Below are 19,407 nucleotides of genomic sequence, written 5' to 3'. Positions count from 1 at the left end.
GCTGCAGACTGGATGCTCTGCAATCCCTGGAAGATGTACCCAGGAGCTCCCAAATAAAGGGCATTGCAATAATTCAGCATGCTGCCCACAATGCTACTAACCACCAGAGGACGTTTCTCTTTAGGTAATAAGGGGAGTATTTTGCGCAGCATGCGGATGAGAGTAAAGCAGACGCTGGCGGTCCTCTTTGCTTGTGACTCCATCTGGAGGTCATCATCAACCAACACCCCCAGATTACGAACTTTCCTAACCGGATTAGTGAGTCCTCCTCTGGTAGGAGTCTGAAGTCACAAGACAATTGTCTAGATATCCTGCCTGCAGAGCAGAACATCACCTCCGTCTTTCCGCTGTTAAATTGCAGCGAATTCCTTTTGAACCAATCCGTTGTCTGCCGCATACAATGCTGGAAAAAGTCCATCGATACAGCATGGTCACCTTTCAAGGAGAAGGCCAGTTGCGTATTGTCAGCATAGTTGACTAAGCTGACTCCAGAGGACTTTACGATGGAAAACAGGGGCTGCAATTAGACATTAAAGAGGATGGAGCTAATTGCAGAACCCTGCGGCACCCCATGGACAACTGGGGACTTACCGGAGGAGAAAGGTGCTAAAGTGACCACCTGCTGACGACCTTCCAGATAGGACTGAGGCCATTGCAGTGCTCGACCTTTCACTCCCAGCCTCCTCAGCCTCTCCACCAGGAAGAGATGGTTCACTGTGTCGAATGCGGCCGACATATCGAGAAGCACTAAAATAGTTGCATTCCCGCTGTTGGTCTGCATACGAAGGTTATCCATCTTTGTACTCAAAGCGGACTCAGTCCCGTGCCTCGGACGGAAGCCAAACTGGTCTTTATCCAGTAGAAGGTTCTCCTCCAGAAAACACGACAGGGTCCTACTTACTGCTTTTTCCAGAATCTTCACCAGGTAGGAACGGAGGGAAATGGGCCTAAAATTAGCCGGTAATTATGGGTCCAATGAGGGCTTTTTAATCAAGTGTGATACCACCACCAGCTTCCAGCAGTCTGGAACCTTGCCTTCTTCCAAGGACTGGTTGCAAATCTGCCTCAACCATGGAAAGGTGTTACGCCCTAGAGATTTCCACAGTTTATGGGGAAAGGGATCTAAGGGGGAGCCAGAGGAGACCTTGTCGCCCAGGCTAACAAAAAACGTTTCTGTTAATGTCTGCAAATTATCCAGAAAGGCAGACAATGGGGGATCGCACTGAATCCTGTAGTCAGGGTTGAGTTGAATGACATTATCTTTATCATGCAAGGTGTTCACAATACTTGCAATCTTGTCGTGGAAGTGCAGGTTAATTCCATCACATAATTTTTGGGATGCTACAATTTTATTTTCTATACATGTAGGGGAGGAGAGATCTTTGATAATTTTAAATAGTGTTTTAGTCCCATTGGGCGCTTGGATGATTAAATATATTTCACTTACCTAATCTGATGGAAATGCTAACTATTGTTGCTGATGCACAGTTCATTACCACTTTGAACCATGCTTCCACTTTTCAGCAGTGTTGCAAAAGGAGTTGCAAGGTTTTGTGGTGTTCATTAACCAATAGGTTCTTAGAGGTTCCTCCTGATGCCATTAGGGCTCGTATTAATGACATCCATTATTCAGAGAGTGATGAATGCTTTGCTGCGTGATATGGTGGAGGATAAATACTTCAAGGATGATGTGCTCATCTCCAGGTGGTCTTGGAAGGAGAACAATTACTGATTGCATTAAGCTTTAAAACACCTGGAGAAAGCTGGCATAATCTTGAAAGCTGAGGACTAAAGGCCACTTAGGTCCTTTTATGGCTTGTCTCTGTCAGTAGGGCCTGGCTCAGGCAAAAACATAAATTTCCTATCTAGGTTATAACATTTGTGGAAAATGTGTGAAACCAAAGAAATAGTGCAGAATAATTATCTCAATCTAGTAACCATGCAGCGGAATGCCTCTCCACATAAGTGTCAGAAACAGGTTCTGTTAATGGTAAGGATGATGATGCTCGGTGGAAGGAAGTGTGTGTGTAACTAATCAGGGTCCATTTTGGAGGCTACCTGGAAGGAAGAGGGTGATAAAGATGACATTCTGAAGGCTTGCTGCAGGTTTATGAAGGAAGGATGGCCAGAAAAAAAGCTTATTGGTTCAGAGATTCTTTCAGTTTGAAGTGTTTGCCAAGAACTCACTAAAAGAAATTTAGTGGATCTATGGCCTAGCCCACGAGAGACATCAGGACTTTATAAAGTCAAAAGTATGTTTGAGGAAGTACTTTCATTTTGGAGTTTCTAGAACTAATGTGTTTATGCCTGCAGTTTCACTGGCCTACCAGATATTATCAGCAGTTTGGACAGGTTTGTGCATTTTACAGCCGGAGGGCCTTGTACTTAACACCATCCCTGCTGATGATATCCTTCTGCTGTGCTGGGCCATAATAAAAACGAGTGTGGTCATGACGAGCTCAGCTCGTCATGAACACCTGAGAGGTATATGCCATGTCGAGCTGAGCTCGTCATGAGCACCGAAGGGGGACACCTAATTTTACATTTCAATCTGGGCTTTGCCACTTATAGAAGTAATATACGTGCTGAATAAAGTTTCACAATCCATTTTCTCAATTGTTGCTCAGGTGCAAAAATATTACTGTGAAACGGACTGGAGCAGCATCCCTTTGTTTTTTTCTATTCTGCATGAAACAAGCAGGGAGCATGGTGCAAGAGAGTTTGCACTATTTTAATGTCTTGGCAATATCACACAGTTGTATTTTGTGGTCTTGGTTCTGTAGACCTCAGCTGGATCATAATTCCAACAGACCAAACACAAATGTCTGCTGTAAACCGAGGATTATGGGTATCTAGATGTCTGCTAAACTGTGATAGAAGACTTTCAAGTTGGTTCCAGTAGCACCTTGATATAGTAATTTGTTTCTCTTGCTTTAATGTGCTATTTCTAGCTTGACAGTAAAATGGCCCCTATTTCCCCCACACACATATTGCCAAGTATTCAAAAAACACTATTGGACTTTTGGATCCTGAAGAAACTACTGGAACTGGTTATTTGGCTCCATAAACATAATCAACCATTCTTCTTTGAGCAACTTTTGGAACTTAGCAACAGCTGTAGGGAGGCAGTTTTACTTATTCCATAACACGACTTATTAATCAGGCGACAATGCACACCACAGCGGTTTCCTACAGCAGTAATTGTGCTTTGCAAACAGAAGCCTCAGGGACTTCAGAACATTTTGAATTTAAAAAAGGAATTAAAGCATTATACTATAGGCTTTTCTGTACCTATTAATCTTTTATTTGCAGCCGCATTGCATTTATTTATTACTGTAATAATACTTGCCTCAAAAACACTCTGTCGCACAAATGGGAAACAGGAGCATGCAAAAACAAATGTAGCTTTCCAGACTATTTTTCAGACAGCATGTTTATGCTATCATAAACAAGAAATGTTTTTATTGAGATTTGCATATCATTTTTACATGATAGCACTTTATAGATCATTGCAAAATGTGACAGGCACAACTGCAAAATGTGATACAGACAACTTCAAAATGACAGAAAACCTATGTAATAAACCGACACAAGAAGTCTTTCAAAATATGAACAGCTATGGGAAGACTATTGTAAGGACAGAGAACAGTCTTGCTTCCTCATGTCAAAGGATCTGTTTGCAACATTTATAGCATACCGCTTATCAAATAGCAATAATCCCAGAGCACCATTGTAAGAGTCCTTTAATGTAGCAACACATTGTCAGCTGCATTGACTCTTGATTCCAAAAAGAGGAAACTGTTCTGCAGAGTAAAATCCTCAAAAGAGATACATATTTATTATTCGTGAGCATCGAGTAATCCAACAATATGGAGGTAAGGTGACTTGAATTCCCACAGGGGCATATTCAAAGACTGAGAGAATCCGCAGATGTATGCATAGCCTAAAGCAGTTACAGACAGGAGTGCACAAAACTAAACTTTTGTGTGCAGCATTTGGTAAGATTGACAAACTGCACTACTTCCTAAAGTTGCAAAGTGTGTCGATTTTACAAAATGTGTCTGTGAAGGTTTCCACATGTTCAACAGAGGAGACTTCTACAAGCATGTTGCCGGTGTGGGTATTCTGTCCTGCTCAATATGTTTTTGTTGTCTTTCATCTGCAGCAGCACTGTGATTGTAGTCTTTTCATGTGTTGTGATCTGCCTGTAGTTGCTCTGAAGAATATTAATTTATAGTCGATAACAGAGTTTTACAGCGAAAATGATTAACAATAGTGGCCATGCTTCAATCATCTTCTCTATTCCAAGGAAGTCCTTTTCGAAAGTCCTACACATCTGAACCGGCTAATTCTATGTAATTTAAGGGACAATCGAAGAAAGCAATAAACCAATGCTGCTTTTTTTGTGTGCAGGTCAAATGTAGGCTGAAGCGTGAGGATATTGTTAAAGGATCACATTTCAAGAAACCAGTAACATCCTTCCTGTAAACCTATGGCAAGGGACATATGTGTGTCGTTAAATACAGGAAGTTTACGTTTACCTAAATATACTTACCTTATTGATATTTTGGTAATCATTATTTTTGCTACTATATTTCTGTAGCACAATAATAAATACGTAATACAACACCAAGGAAAATAATGACAACATTGCCAAACTATTTGCCTTCAGTAGCTAGGTTGACTGGTGGGGGCATAAATACAAGCCCCTATCGCGACAGAAATGTCACTTTTAGTGATGTATCCGAGGCAATAGGGGCTTCACCTTATTTACAAGGCAGCGTTGTGGCTTGACGCTGCCTTGTAAATAATCCCCCCTTTCACGCTATGCTTAAAGGTGGGCAGTGGGTGTTGCAGTGGGCGTCCCACCGCAACACCTATTGGTTTTTACGCTAACCTCTATTTACAAGGGCAGCGTAAGTAGGAGGCAGCGCCACAATTAAGACGTGGAGAAAGCTGGTCTTAAGTGGGCGAAATGATGAGAAATGCTTTATTTCTCCTCGTTTTTGCTTTTTCCATGTATGCTGCCTTGTGCAGCACCCATGGAAAAAGCAAAACGCCTTGGATTCTTTATGTGTAGGAAGATGACCCTTCTTGCACATCAACAATCCTTAAAAAAAAAGACATTTTGTAACTTCTATCTATGCTGCATTAAGCAGCACACATAGAAATCATAAAACAGCATTTCAGGATTGTTTATGTGCAGGAAGGTTCACCTTCTTACACATAAACAATCCTCCTCTGCATGCAGACACCCTTGCACTATTGTGCAAGAATGCCTGCGTTGCCGCTACACTGCTAAGTGTAGCACCAGCGCGGGGGAAATGCGAGACTGCACCATATCCTTGTAAATATGAAGTGGCAGAGTGAGGTGTCAAGCCATGACTGCTAACGCCTCACTTCGCCACTTCCTTGTACATATGCCCCTTAGTGTTTTCCTGACGGGAAAAGAAAACACAACCAGATGACCGTGAGATAAACATAGCTGGCAGAGACTTTAGCAAACACAAGTGAGGTCTCTGAAGCTTGTGAGAACGTTTTTAATTGAAAGAAAAAAAATGCTTAATTTAATTTGTTTTAGTTTCCATAAATAGGATTTAATTGACATGACTAGGCCAAAGTCACCTTGCATTGGCATTAATTTCACAGCGACATAAAGAATTGTGTTTTTAAATGACAAGAACACGCTTTCCATGTGCATGTTTCTCTCTTGTGTTTTTCCGTTTCATAAAACAAGCAATATAGAATGCATTTAATGTTAATTTAATGCTAATTAAGTTAACTAGTTAATTAATGTAAATGTTCTTAACCTGAATCTGCTATATAATTAATTCATCAGCTGTACTGTCAATTGTTTGTATTTGTTGAACAAATGTCATGTTGTTTCTTTCATTTCTTTTGTATGTCTTAATTCTAATTATGCGTAAGAAGTAGGTGTTCCTAAATGTTTACCATTATATATATATCATAATTTATTAAACAGCTATTGGTTTATGTGTATATAACTTTATTGGTTGAGCCCTGGTATGTCAGATCTCAACATGTAGAGTATTGGTGAGAAACCTATGAAATGTGTCCTTTATTGGAGAAAAGCCAGACTTTTCTTGCCTTTCAAACTGAGCAGTCTCTTTTCTATGTCATTCTGTTTGTTGATTTATTCCTAGACTTCCTAGGGAGCAGGTTCTGCATCAGTCTCTTTATGGACTAAGGGGCTGGTAACGATGGCGCGGACTGCAACCAACGGCTCATCGGTTGTGATCCGACCGTCATCTGCTGCTGCGTTCCTACTGACGCATTACAGTGTGTGTGGTTGGAGGCAGCAGGCGGAAGGACCATGCAGTGCTTTCTGATGGACTTAAGGAGCCTGTCAGTGATGCTAATACTGCAGCCGGAACCACCGACAGGCCAAAAAAACGTAACGTCCGCCCGACATCGTAATAAGCCCCTTAATGCTTAAACTTTTTTTAGCATATTCCATGTTAGTTCTCTTGCTGAACTATATTCTAGTTCTTCCAATTTATTTGCTCTGGAAGTTGAACTTATGTTGATGAAATGTAATGTGGATTTGTAGAGCGCTGCTTGTCACCCATGAGGGTATCCAGGCGTTGTACAGAAGAAGGAGAAATCAAATGGAAAAAAGAAAGCAGTGTAAATGCAAGATGCTGGGCAGCAATCTGAAGTTACACCTCAAAACGCTTTAAGGGATTTGAGAACACCAAGAGAGACTGAAGTTAATCACCATTAAGTATGAAATAATCATGTGAGTATGATAAATGACAAGGAACAAAACCAACCATTCAAAAAACCTACATTGTAGGTTTTGGAAGGGCCAGATTCATGTTTTCACTGTGCTGCTGTTATTAAATGAGCCAAAAGATTGGCATCAATGATTAACTGAGAGACATGATTTCAACAGGATGGGGCAAGAAACAAAATTAGTGCATTGTTTACAAAGTATGGTTGTTTTGTTGGCATTGGACTTTGGTTGAGGCCCCTGTAAGATATCTGAATTGTTATCATAGTGGTAAATGATGGCTTCTGCTTTCGGAAATTCTAATTATGGGAGGCAACATTGTAACCACCCTTAGTGATAGGGTAATTAGAGGTCAAGATGGGATAGGAAGTTTAATTGACCTCTTTACACAATTGCCAGAATCATGAGTCATCCAGTTGGGAATAAGGTATTTACTACACCTGGTAAATATCAACACCCTGAGGTGGGCAATGGGACATACCATAGCAAATTAATTTCTTACTATGCCAAATTCTTCCATGTATTGGTATTTACCACTATTTTCCCTCTGCAAATATTTCCAGATTTAGTATGCCAAAAATTACTTTGGAAAATTGCTATGGGTATTGCAATTACTGCTACATATTGAATATGTGCAACAAATGAAATTACTGCGCGTATCAGAATTTTCAACCCAATAATGTTTCAGGGCTGATTGTACATAGCTAGGATGATTCTTGCTTGTTACATTTGTTCTTCCAAAAAGACACTCAATATGGCCACCCTAGCAGCTGGCATAAAAAGATGTCATAGCAATATCAAAAAATAAAATAATGGACAGAGGACAGAATGTTGAAACCTTTCAAACACTCACTCCCAGTCACAGATCTGGGTTTTATCCATTGTTATTTTGCTCGCCACATCAATCCAATTTAGACACAGCCATATGCAAATCAGTCATGACCCTGCTCCCCATGGGAACAGTCCAGCCCGATCTGCCAAGCCAGGTCCTCCCTGAACCGGAATCTAGCATTGGTTAGGGTGTCCCCAGGGTTATTCCCAATCAATCACTTGTGGCCGGCATAAATATTGCATCTCTAGCACAAAAACGGTCAAAACACTCCTGGGTGTATGGAAGATCAGAAGAGTACTTACGTGCTGTTTGAGGTCTTAGAAGAGCCTAGAAGACTGGAACTGCTCCTGCTATTGTACACAGGACAAAGAAGTGGGCTCTAAGGGTCCTAAGACAAACCACCTGTTTAAGCTGCAGGGACACAACAAACTACAAGAGGCCTTTTCCTACGACTGCCTAGCTGACCAGTGACAACTGGACCTGGCATGTTGGCCTTCCACCCAATGAGTCTCTAAGTGCTACTACTGAGATCGTAGGGGGCTTTAGAAGTGTACTTATTTGGTGGTGGTTTGGTACTGAAAACACTATAGTCAGATGGTAACATTTTTGACCTGGGCCAACCTAATTAGTGTGCCTAACCAATGCTCCATCACAGTCAGTGTCATAATGTGCCTAGGTTTTTTTCTAAGATTTGGTTTTCTAAGATTATGGTTGCCACTTTGTGCTTCTTGCCGTTATTCCTAGCTAAAACTCTAAAAATTCATAGCTTCGGTTTCCCTTATTAGATTTTTTGCCATTTTGGTGTCTTTTATGCTATTAAATTTTACTATATTTTTCTTCTTTGTTTTGGGATTTTTATTGTTTTAAGTTTCATCTTTATTACTATTTTAGTACTGCATACATTCTTTACGCACTCTAATACAAAGATTCTATGAAGCCGGCATAGAGGGTACTGCTCTCGAGTGGGTCACAACCTACCTTCAAAACAGAACAAATGTCATCCATACACCCTTTCTCATTCAAACTTTACTTTACAAAAGCAGGGGTCCCTCAAGGCTCTATCATCTCTCCCATGCTTTTCAACATCCAGATTAAGTCATTACTGGCAGTGATCAATCAATTTCACCCCACATGCTATAACTATGCAAATGACAGATAAATACGTGCTAATCTGAAAACCCCCAGAGACATTGGAAACTCACTCATTTTGAGATGCCTCAGAGCCATTGATCAGTGGATGACATAGATCCATCTCAAATGTAATGCTTTCAAATCGGAAATGGTCACATGTGCCGATTGGAGAAATTGTGACCCACTCGCCGCCTGGTCTGATGGTTTGGGAACACTGCCTAAAGTATCAAAGGAAGTAAGAAATCACTGAATTACCAAGGTCTCCACTCTGTTAATGAATGTCCAAGTGGACTGACTAGCAAAATTAACCTTTGCTACTATGAAGACTCTGCTACGCTTCTTCCCCCACCTTGGATTTCCACACAAGGTCCTGGCTATGTTTTCTCTTGTGCTGTCTAAACTTGATTAAGCCAATAGTCTCTACCATGGATCATCTTTAACAACTATGAAAACACTACAACGGATTCAGAACTCTGCTGCCAGACTACTCTTACATATAAAGCCATAAGCCCACATCTCCCCTGCCTTGAAGTCCCTACATTGGTTACCAGATGCCAGAAGATCCACATTCAAGCTGCTTTGTATCACCCACAAAGCAATACATGGAACATGACCGCTCTTCATCGGGAATAAAATCACCAAATACATTCAACAAATGAACCTCCCTTCTAGATTTCCACCTTACCTCAAAATCCCACCATACACCAATAAAACCATAGGTGGCACATCCTTCTCTGTTCAAGAAACCAAACTATGGAACCATTTACCTCAAACATAAGATCCACAGATAACTACCTTATCTTCAGAAGGCGACCCAAGAGTTGTCTCTTCCCCACATAGCCACCATACTCAAACATGAATATACAGCATATTCCTGTGTATGTAAGCATGTATTTGGACTACGCATGTGTACCTACATATGTGTATTGCTTTGTATAAACATGTGTAATAATTATGTTATGTTATGTTATGTTAAGCTCATTTATTATGCGCACAGATGCTCCAGCGAAGGAGCGTCCTGGCCCCCGACAAGGTAGCAACACAACACAACTGGACATAACAAAGCAGAAGGAATTTTAAGGAAACAAGAAGGTATTTACAGCTCGACAGAAAGAGAGCAGATCCCCAAGGGCACGAATCGCAAGGGGAAGGGAGTTCCACAACACTGCGGCGCGAACTTGAAAAGAGCGGCCGCCTGCCCTGCAACGCTTGAAACGGGGGACAACCGCAAGTTCTAGGTCCGAAGATCTTAAAGCCCGGACCGGAACATAGCGGGACAGAAGGTTGGAAAGGATCATAACAGGGGATCCCTTGAGAATCCTGTAGGCTACACAAAGGACCTTGAGCTGAATCCTTTGCGCAATCGGTAACCAATGCAGCGTACGCGGCATTCTTTACACGCTGCAGGCGGGTGATTTCCAACTGATTTAATCCCGCTAGAAGGGAGCTGGCGTAATCAAGCCGAGAAATCACGGTTGCTTGAATCACAAGTTGCCTGGTGGTGGCATCAAAAAATGTTAGTACAGGCATTATGTTTATAAATATAGAGATTTGTTAGCTCTGCTTAATAAATGTACAAATTACTTATGGTTATATTATTCAATGTTTAACATGTATATGGGTCACTACTTTATCATACCTATTTATCTACAATTGCTTCACTATTAAATTACAAAACAAATACAAAAATAAATACATTAACTTAAATGACAAAAACACTTAAAAGCCTGAGTTTATTAAATGTAACTTAAATCTACATATATTACCTTCCTTATACATATATGCTTTCCATGTACTTATGTATCTTCATATATTTTACTTTACTTCCAATTCAGCATAGCCAATGCACTACACTGTATCTCACTTTATACCTCTCTCAATATATCCTCTACCTCCACTCTCTGACTCATCCTAAACACCATTCTACTACTAAGACCCCCAAAATAACCCATTCTGGACTCTTCCCTCCTCCACCCCGACTTGCATCATCTCATACTTCTTTTACTATTAAGATCTACCAAACAAGCCTTTCTAAACCCTTTGCTCTGGCTCTTCCCCCCTCCACCTCCCCTTTACTCTCTACTATTAGCTAAAAAAAACACCTTCTAGACCCTTCACTCTTCTATCCCTTCACTATCCTTTCCAATCCAAAAGGTGCTATATAAGAGCTATATAAATGTAATTAAAATTATGATTACATTATCCAAGTGTTGGACTTCTGATCGGTTAGATTTACTATTCCCACTCTAATCTGTGATACAATAGGGAACATGTGACTTCGGAGGGGTTAGATTTACAATTTTCACGCTAGCGTAAGCAAAATCAGGGAAATTGTTGGACTTTGGAGAGGCTATACTAGTCCCACTTCAATGTAAGCAAAATCAAGGAAAATGGTGGACTTCAGAAGGGTTACATAAACCATTCAATTTCTATTCCATTTAAAAAAAAAACATGTAAATACCTAACAGTATTCAGTTATTAAAACAAATACAAAATATATATTATATAAATATATATATATTATAAAATGTAAAAAACAAAATAAAAATGTAATGCTAAAATTGATTAATACAAACATCAGTTCTAAAATTAAAAACAAAAAAAGAATTTAAAATAACACCCCCCTCTCCACTACCCAAATAACAAATATCCAAAAATAATCAAGTATAAATAAAAACAATAACAATATTACAATAATACTTAAATGAAACAAATTAAACTAAAAACAGTATCATTTTTAAAATACATTTTACAAAGTTTATTATTAAATATACTCATCAATTAATTAACAAATATTTAAAGCACAACAAATAATTTATATAACACAGATTTAATTGAATAAACTACATAAAAACTTACCAATTAACTATTTAGTTATCATGCAACATTGGCTTCAAAATTATAATTCAAATTACTTCCCAGCCTCTTTCCATATAATCCTATCAATGTGCTTCTAATATATAAATTATAAATTAAACTATAAAAGTAAAATATACATTAAATCAGCATTTATATTTAAATAAATGATAAAGTAATCAATTAAAATGTTTACATATAAGATAACCATTTAAATCTTTAATAAACATTCAAATACAAATTAAAAATAATACCCTATCATTTAAATAACTTCCAAACCTGTACCCATGTAATCCCAACAGCTTGCTGCTAAATATATATTGCTAATGAAATGTGAAAAATTATTATACTATACAATTTTTTAAAGTGAATTAAAAAATAATATGTATTACAACCATATTAAACCAAACAATGTTAAATATAACAATATTTTTTAAAACAATATTACGTATATCGAAATAAACAGGTCTACCTTCAATATTCTCTGTTTTAATATTTTTATAGTGATTATATTTTTTACACAATAAACATCTCACCAATAATTTTAATTCAATATTATTGTCATTTACTAAATGTGGAAAGATACCCAACTGCACACACCTCAACCTTGGTCCTTTCATGTTGTTTTGTTTGCTTGGTTTATTTGGTTCCAATGTAAAACAATAAAATATAATATATACCTCAACTGTAAAAAGATAACCAGTAGGCACCCAATTCCCCTGAAAGAATAAAGATGTAATTGTTAAAATATGCTGTATAAAGTCTCCCATTTGGGTGGCGGTACCCCTGCGGTGCACTTTAAAAGGCGGTGGTGCCTTTTACAAAGGTAGCGCAATGGGAACTCCACACAAGGTTCCTCCACGGCATTGACTCGAAAGTCCATGCAGTGCAGGAACCTATGTGCATGTACACAGGAGGGCAGATGCCCCCATGCGTGCATCCACATATGTGTGAGGCACCATTGGTCCCTGGTAGGCCCCCTTTGTTTCCGCTCTACCAGGCTTTTCATGGCAGTGGAACCACCATGAAAGGCCTGGCTGAGATGAAACTCGTAATATACTTGGAGCGACCGGGGTGGACCCCTCAAGCATACTCCGGCCTCTTACCATCGCTCCTGAGCCAGCGGTCCTAGTGTGGTCCCACTACCTGATTCATAATTCGGCATTCGGACCACTAGTATGGCAGTGGCTGGATCCACCACTGCCGCGCCACCACAAGTCAGGCGGTCTGAAGACCACCATACTCGTAATCTGGCCATTAGAGTTTTAAATATATTGCCTTGAAGCGGGTACTGATGGACAGTCAAATGCTTAATGAAAAAGCAATAAGAAGCAGTATAATAAGCAAGATGCTGGGCAGCAATCAGGTAACATTTTTTGTGATTCAAGAATACTAAGAGAGGCTAAAAGATATCACCATTCGAATAGTACCACCATAAAAATTAAAACAACAACGCACCTTTCCATCTGCTTAGCTAGCTGGGAGTCAGTGGCACTAAACCAGACAGAGACTCTTCTACCCGAAAAGATTTTCTTGATAGGCACTGATTTGCAATGGCAAGAAAAAACAGATTTTTCAATAGATCTTCAAGCAGCTTCTAAGTGTTTAAAGCGTTATCCAGTTACATTTCACACAAAAAAATGCATAATGAAGACCTATTTCTGTTATTTCAAGTTAGTAAGCCCTATGATAAGCCACCTTATCTAACAAAAATTACAGGCGGAGGCCAATTATCAGAGGTCAGTGTACAGCAAATATTAATGCCCCTTCAAATTATCCCAGTCTCTTTATGTTCTCAGCTGATCTTCTGCAAACAGTTGTAACATCTCAAGAAAGCATCAAATTAAAAAACAGTCATCACAGCCCCCAAGAATTATGTACTAACTCAATAGCATATGCCTCTGAGGTTGATGGAAAATGTATTTGTAGAGGTTAGAGTGGTGAATCAAATCCAAAACTGCAATGGTGACTCAACTAAAGACGTAAGTAGAGCAGATAGAAGATAAACATTCACAATTTGTGGCAAGAATAGATGAAGCAGTAAATTTCCAATTGAATGGACAAAGCAATGAAATTCCAAGAACAGTCTCTGCCATTAGAGGAAGAACTGGCAGATTTAAAAGCAAATGGGAAGAAACAAAGAATGGTTCTCGGAGAACAAGTCTTAGTTTTACAGAGATTATGGAATGTGAGGAAGATAGAGTCACTGTAGGACAATTGAGTGATAACCAAAGTAACAGTTATATTATTTATGACTTTGACCAAGATCCTACAATAATGCAAACTCATGGAGTTCTGCCTTCTGTGATTCCTAATGTACGATTATAAAAAATTTATCCTGATGATCTTTTCTGATTTGAGGACTAAAGAGCATATTCTTGCTAACTAACACATATTTTGATTTAAACAGCTAATTTGAGTTTTGTATTTTTCAGAAAAGTCAATTGAGACTGCTTGATGAAGTGGAGAGTTTAAACCTATGCCACAACAATTTCACAATGCAGAAGTTCAGGTATCCACTTTTGAGCAAGGCAACCTCATGGGTCTGTTTAGGCACAAATCTGACTTTTCACCAACCTCTAAGATGCTCTAAGATGCTCACTGGCTGGTCAAGGGCAAGTATAGCATCGACCACTATGTGCAGAATGGCTGTTTCAGTGCTATGTTTTGGTCTAAAACCTGATTGGAAGTCATTCAGCAGTTTGAAGTCTGTAATGTGCTGGCTCATTTGTTGTACACCTTTTCCAGGATTTTGGCTAGCATGGGCATGTTTGTTACTGGTCCGAAGTTGTTCAAGTCTGTGGGGTTCTCTGTTTTTTTTTTTTTTAAATTGGAATGACTTGCCCTATTTTTTGGCAGTCCGGTAGTGAGCCTTGTGATAGCGAAGCGTTAATAATCTTTGTCCACGAGGGGATGAGCAGATGGTTTATTGGGGACCAGCACTTTGCAGGTAGAGGATCGTTGACGTGATTGTTTGGTTTTATGGTCGCAATAATCTTTGCAATATCTGTGTCAGAGACAGGCTTGAATTCTGACCATAACACATTATTGTTAGGTCTTTCCAGCACTGGTTGAGAATAAGGCTTGGCTGGGTTGTTGGTCTTGAATAAAGGGCAATACACTGCCTTTTTGAGCTCCCTTTCCATCGATATGGCTTTGGCTGTAAAGAAGGATGATAAGTTTTTCCTGCTTATGTTTGATATTTTAGCTGTTGGTACAGATTTGGCCGTTTTATTTGATTGATCTTTTAGTATTTGGAAGAGTTTCCTCTGTCTGTTTTTTGCATTACCCAATTATTTCCTAATGAAGTCTCTTTTTGAATTTAGGATGCTTTTATTGAAGACTTCTCTAGTCTGTCTCAGTAGTGTTAAGTGTGGTGAGGAAGAGTGTTGTCGCAATTTCTGCTATGTGAGTCTGAGTGATCGTCTTTCTACGTTGAGGGATCCATTTAACCAGGGGGTTTTGTCTTTGTAAGGGATCTGAGAGAGCGCAAATTAAGTAAAATGTATAAGTACACCATATGTACAACCCAGTTGCACGAATTCAGTTAAAGTATCTAAAGTGTTGAAAATATATAACCGCATATACTCATGAGTGTTAGTCAATATAGAAAACATATATGTGTGGAACTAATGTAGAAATGTGTGGAAATGTTTAGAAATGTTAGAAGTGTTGATCAGATTCCATGTTATGTAGCTGCTACTGAAGAAAATGTAAAGCTGCAAAACGTAGAAATGTGCAGGCCTCATGGCAATGTATGAAGAACGAAACGTGCATTTACATCTTCCACATGACATGGATTTACTATTATTCAGTAGTTTCTGCTCACATGTTAAGAACCATGTTTTATAGAAGTGTTTCATATAATCAGAGTGTATTAACAAGAATTGTTTTAGTTTTAGAAATAGAGGTTCATAGAGTGCAGGCCGCTTGCAAGATAATTTAGTAGGCCTGGAAAGATAAAGTGGCTTCTTTGATCTGCACGTGTTAGTTAAAGTCGAGTCTCGTTAAGAATAAATTGTAAGTTTTATGGCCTGAACAGATAAGTGAAGCCTGGAATTTGGGGCCCAAGTTGTGGGTGTCTGTCTGCAGGTGTGAGGGGGTTCCAATCAAGAGCGTGATGAATAGAGCTCTGTCCAGGGAGACAGGCACAGGCCTGGAGGAGGGTTCAGGAATGTTCTGGGGGGTACCGGCGAGCTGGAGAAGAAGCCTGGGAAGCAAGGTCAACGCTAACGAGAGGCCCAGAGGAGTGCCATCATGGAAGAAACCAGAATTGAAACCACGTGAGAGGTGTACGTGAGGGGCGTCTCAGAGGTGCGTTCCAAATTACGATTGTGATTTTGTATTAGGGACAGCACCCTGGGGAGGAGTTAGAGCAGATGGCCTGAGGACCCTTAGAGAGCGGATGGGTAGGCAGAGAGGGCATGACTGCAATGCATAGGGTTTTCACCTAAGACTAAGAAAAGTGAGTGAACTTCTTTGGAAGTCACCACGGCTGACACCTTTTTAGGTTAAGATTCTGCTAAGTAGGGATGTCACTTAGTCTAGTGCAGGGACAGTCTAACCTGATCTTTTCTTTTCTGTAAATGACTTCTAAGTTACATCTTGTGTCTATATTGGCAAACCTGCTAATCCTTGAACTGGCTTTAGTGGTATTTTTCTGTCGTTTAAGATCATTCAGAGAATTCATGTTTTTGCTGATGCCAGTGTACCTTTTGAACCTAATATTGAGATGCTTGTATCTTCAGTTAACTTTGGCTTTACAATAAAACTTTAAAACTGATCCGTGGTAAGTGGTTCTTCAGAGTCGTGCCAATTATTGGTTTGATTAACCTGGTAGTAGATTCTTTTTTTTCTCAATGACAGGCAATAAAGATTCAGTCGACCTGATTGGGGTTTTAGATCTAGAGTGATCAAATAGGAGATCAAAAATCCCGCCTTCCCAGTTGGTAGCTATAGAGGATGGTTGCCTTCTTGAGGAAGGTGATCTAGACTAGGTTAAGATTACCCCGAGGCCCCTAGAGATCGAGAGATGACCAGCAGAAGAATCGCCTGCCGAAGAAGGTGCTGACGGTGCGAGACAGAAAGCAGCAGAGACGGTCGAGAGTGAGTATAAAGGGTCATGCGTTGTCAGATTGCGGTGTTTTGTGTTGTACTTGTGTTGTAATGTCATGCGGAGTTGAATGCCTGTAGTGTGATTGTGAGACGGTTGTGAGCGCGCGCAACCTGGTGAAAATCTTAAGTTCAGAGAAGAGCTTAAGTGGTTCGGATGTATCGGACATCTAGAGTAATTGTCAAACATTGTGAAGGGGGTCATGAGGTACCATTGATCGCCCGCAGGACCGTGATAGGGGGAACGTAAGAGTGAGTGTATGAGTAACGGACGCTGGACGGACGTTTACTGTGTGTAAGTAACCTATCAGTTAAGGCGATCGTCTGAACGTTTACGGAAGACGTTTCGTCAGTTGAGGTGACAATTACAGTTAGACTGTGGGCGTACAGTCAAGAAAAGTGATCGCTTGGTCAGAAGTAATCATTTTTCAGAGTATGAATGGGACGCATGCATGACCGGGATACGAGCTGAGAAAGGAGGGGAACTGCTGCGAAGGGGAGACGAGTGACGTCAGAGAGAGCCGCGCTGTGATAGGCCGGTTGGTGTAAGACCGCGCTGGGATAGGCCGGTTGTCAAGAGCCGCGCTGTGATAGGTTAGCTAGCAAGAACCGCGCTAGGATTGGTGGATTATCATCAGGAAGTAAATAAACGTAACGAAGTAGAAAATTGTGAATTTGATCATGAAATGCTTTAGGCGCTTGAGAACGATCTTTAAGAGAGAAAATAGAGAATCGGTGGACGGGGAAGAGGCCCCGCCGGAGGGTACACCAGCCCATTACATGGCTACGAATGTTGGGTTGCATACTATACTGTGGATCTCTGAGTGGAGTAAGATGACAGAAGGGAATGAGGAATTGACGTTCCCGAAATACGGAACGTTTAGGTTAGAAGCATTGAACCAGTTGAAAGCAGTAATGCTCGCGACGAGACCCCTACCCAGACCAACACAGTTTGAAGCCCTCAATGCGTGGTTTAGGGCGGCGTACGACCAGAGCTTGAACAGGCGCCAAGAAAGAGTGAAACGATCGGTAAGAGCAGTGCAGGATGCCAAATGGGATGAGGAAGCTAATAAGGGGAGAGTGCAGAGAATCGAAGTAGACAAACTGTACCCAGTGATAGAAGTCACAGGAGAAAAGAAACCACTAGTGGAAGATGATGAGAGCGAGACGGAAGACAGCCTGATAAATAGGTTATTGATGGACAGACCACCTCCGTATAATAGAGGAATGGAAGGTCCCGAGCTCCAAAGGGGGGACGGGGCTGGTACAGGGGAAAATAGACCACCTCCTATAGCAGATAGAGGATACGCCAAAGGTGAGGAAATATCTCAGCCTAGTCCAGTACAGAGGGTAGTCGGAAGGTTTGTGGTACAAAAGGTGCCAGAAATGGAGCATGCTAAGTCCTACCAATTGCCAGACGCTCTCCAAGTACCTGTTACTATAGGTCCTATAGTGTCGATTTATGACCCAGAGAAAGCACGGGAAGAGGAACAGGCACGGTTGGACAGGGAGAGAGCAGAAATGGAGAATAGGAACAACATGATTAATTCTCAAAGGCAGTTGTCAGGTCCAAGAGATTGGAGCACTCCGTTGAATCAAGCAGGAGATTCCATAATAGATCAAGGGGGTCATAGAGGACCGATGGATCTAAGGGGACCACAACCGAAGACATTTAAGGAATTAAGGGCTGACCTGAGAAAGTGGGATACCAGCACGGGAACCCAGGGTAACAGGTCAGGAGTGGAAGCTGAATGGGGAAATCGAGGTGATGGAACATTGTCTCACTATGGGGCTAGCGAAAGCAGCCAGGAGTGCGACGGCAAAAGTCCGGAGAATAGAGGGGTTACATGTCATTCCCTTAATGGAAATGGTCGGGAGCAAGAGCATAGGAGTGCAGAGTGTGGAAGGGTGTCTCGTCTCATTCACAGTGAGGGAGACCGCAGGACACAAGAGTACCGGGATAGCTTTAAGTGCACTCACCATGCACCTGGCGATAATAGACAACATTGGGATCGCGGGAACATGGGGAGTTGTGAAGGGTCCTATCATGTGTTGAGTGATACTAGGCAGCAAGGGAATTGTGAAAACAGGGAGGACAATGGAAGGTCCTATCATGCATCCAGGGAAAATGAGCAGAACAGACAAAGTGGGACCGTGGGAAACCGAGCAGTGTTTCACCACACGCCAAGGGAAGATGGAAGAGCATGGGACCTAGAAAGATGGGAACATGGGAGGACTCCCCATAATTCACCTGAGCCTAGGCGTAGGACTCGGAGCTGGGATGGGAGAGACGTCAATGGACACCCTAAGAAAGACATACTGAGAGCCGAGATAAAAGCAAGAAGGCTCGATGTAACCAGTTTAAAATCGGATTTAGATGAAATAATTGATGGAACGTTGCCCTTGGAGAGGATTGACATGTATGAACAAGATGAGGTACTGTTTATAGCAAAGGATATCACTCGGAAAGCGAGAACAGTACATGAAAAGTTATCTGAATTAGCAGACAAGTACATGGTAGACTTATCGAGAACAAAGGCATTACAGGGTAACCATAGGTTGCATTATTCAGATCAGGACCTCGAAGAAAGGAGAACAATCGGACTAAAAACACACATCAGAGAACTGATTACAGGGATAAGGACATGGAGGGATCTGGATAAGTGGGAAGAAAGGTGGTCCAAGAAAGGAACCGTTAGACGGAGCACAATTGGGATGTCCC

This window comes from Lissotriton vulgaris, chromosome 8 (assembly GCF_964263255.1).
Source record: "Lissotriton vulgaris chromosome 8, aLisVul1.2, whole genome shotgun sequence".
NCBI classification, from domain to species: Eukaryota; Metazoa; Chordata; class Amphibia; order Caudata; family Salamandridae; genus Lissotriton; species Lissotriton vulgaris.
Note: the sequence above shows the minus strand (reverse complement) of the source record.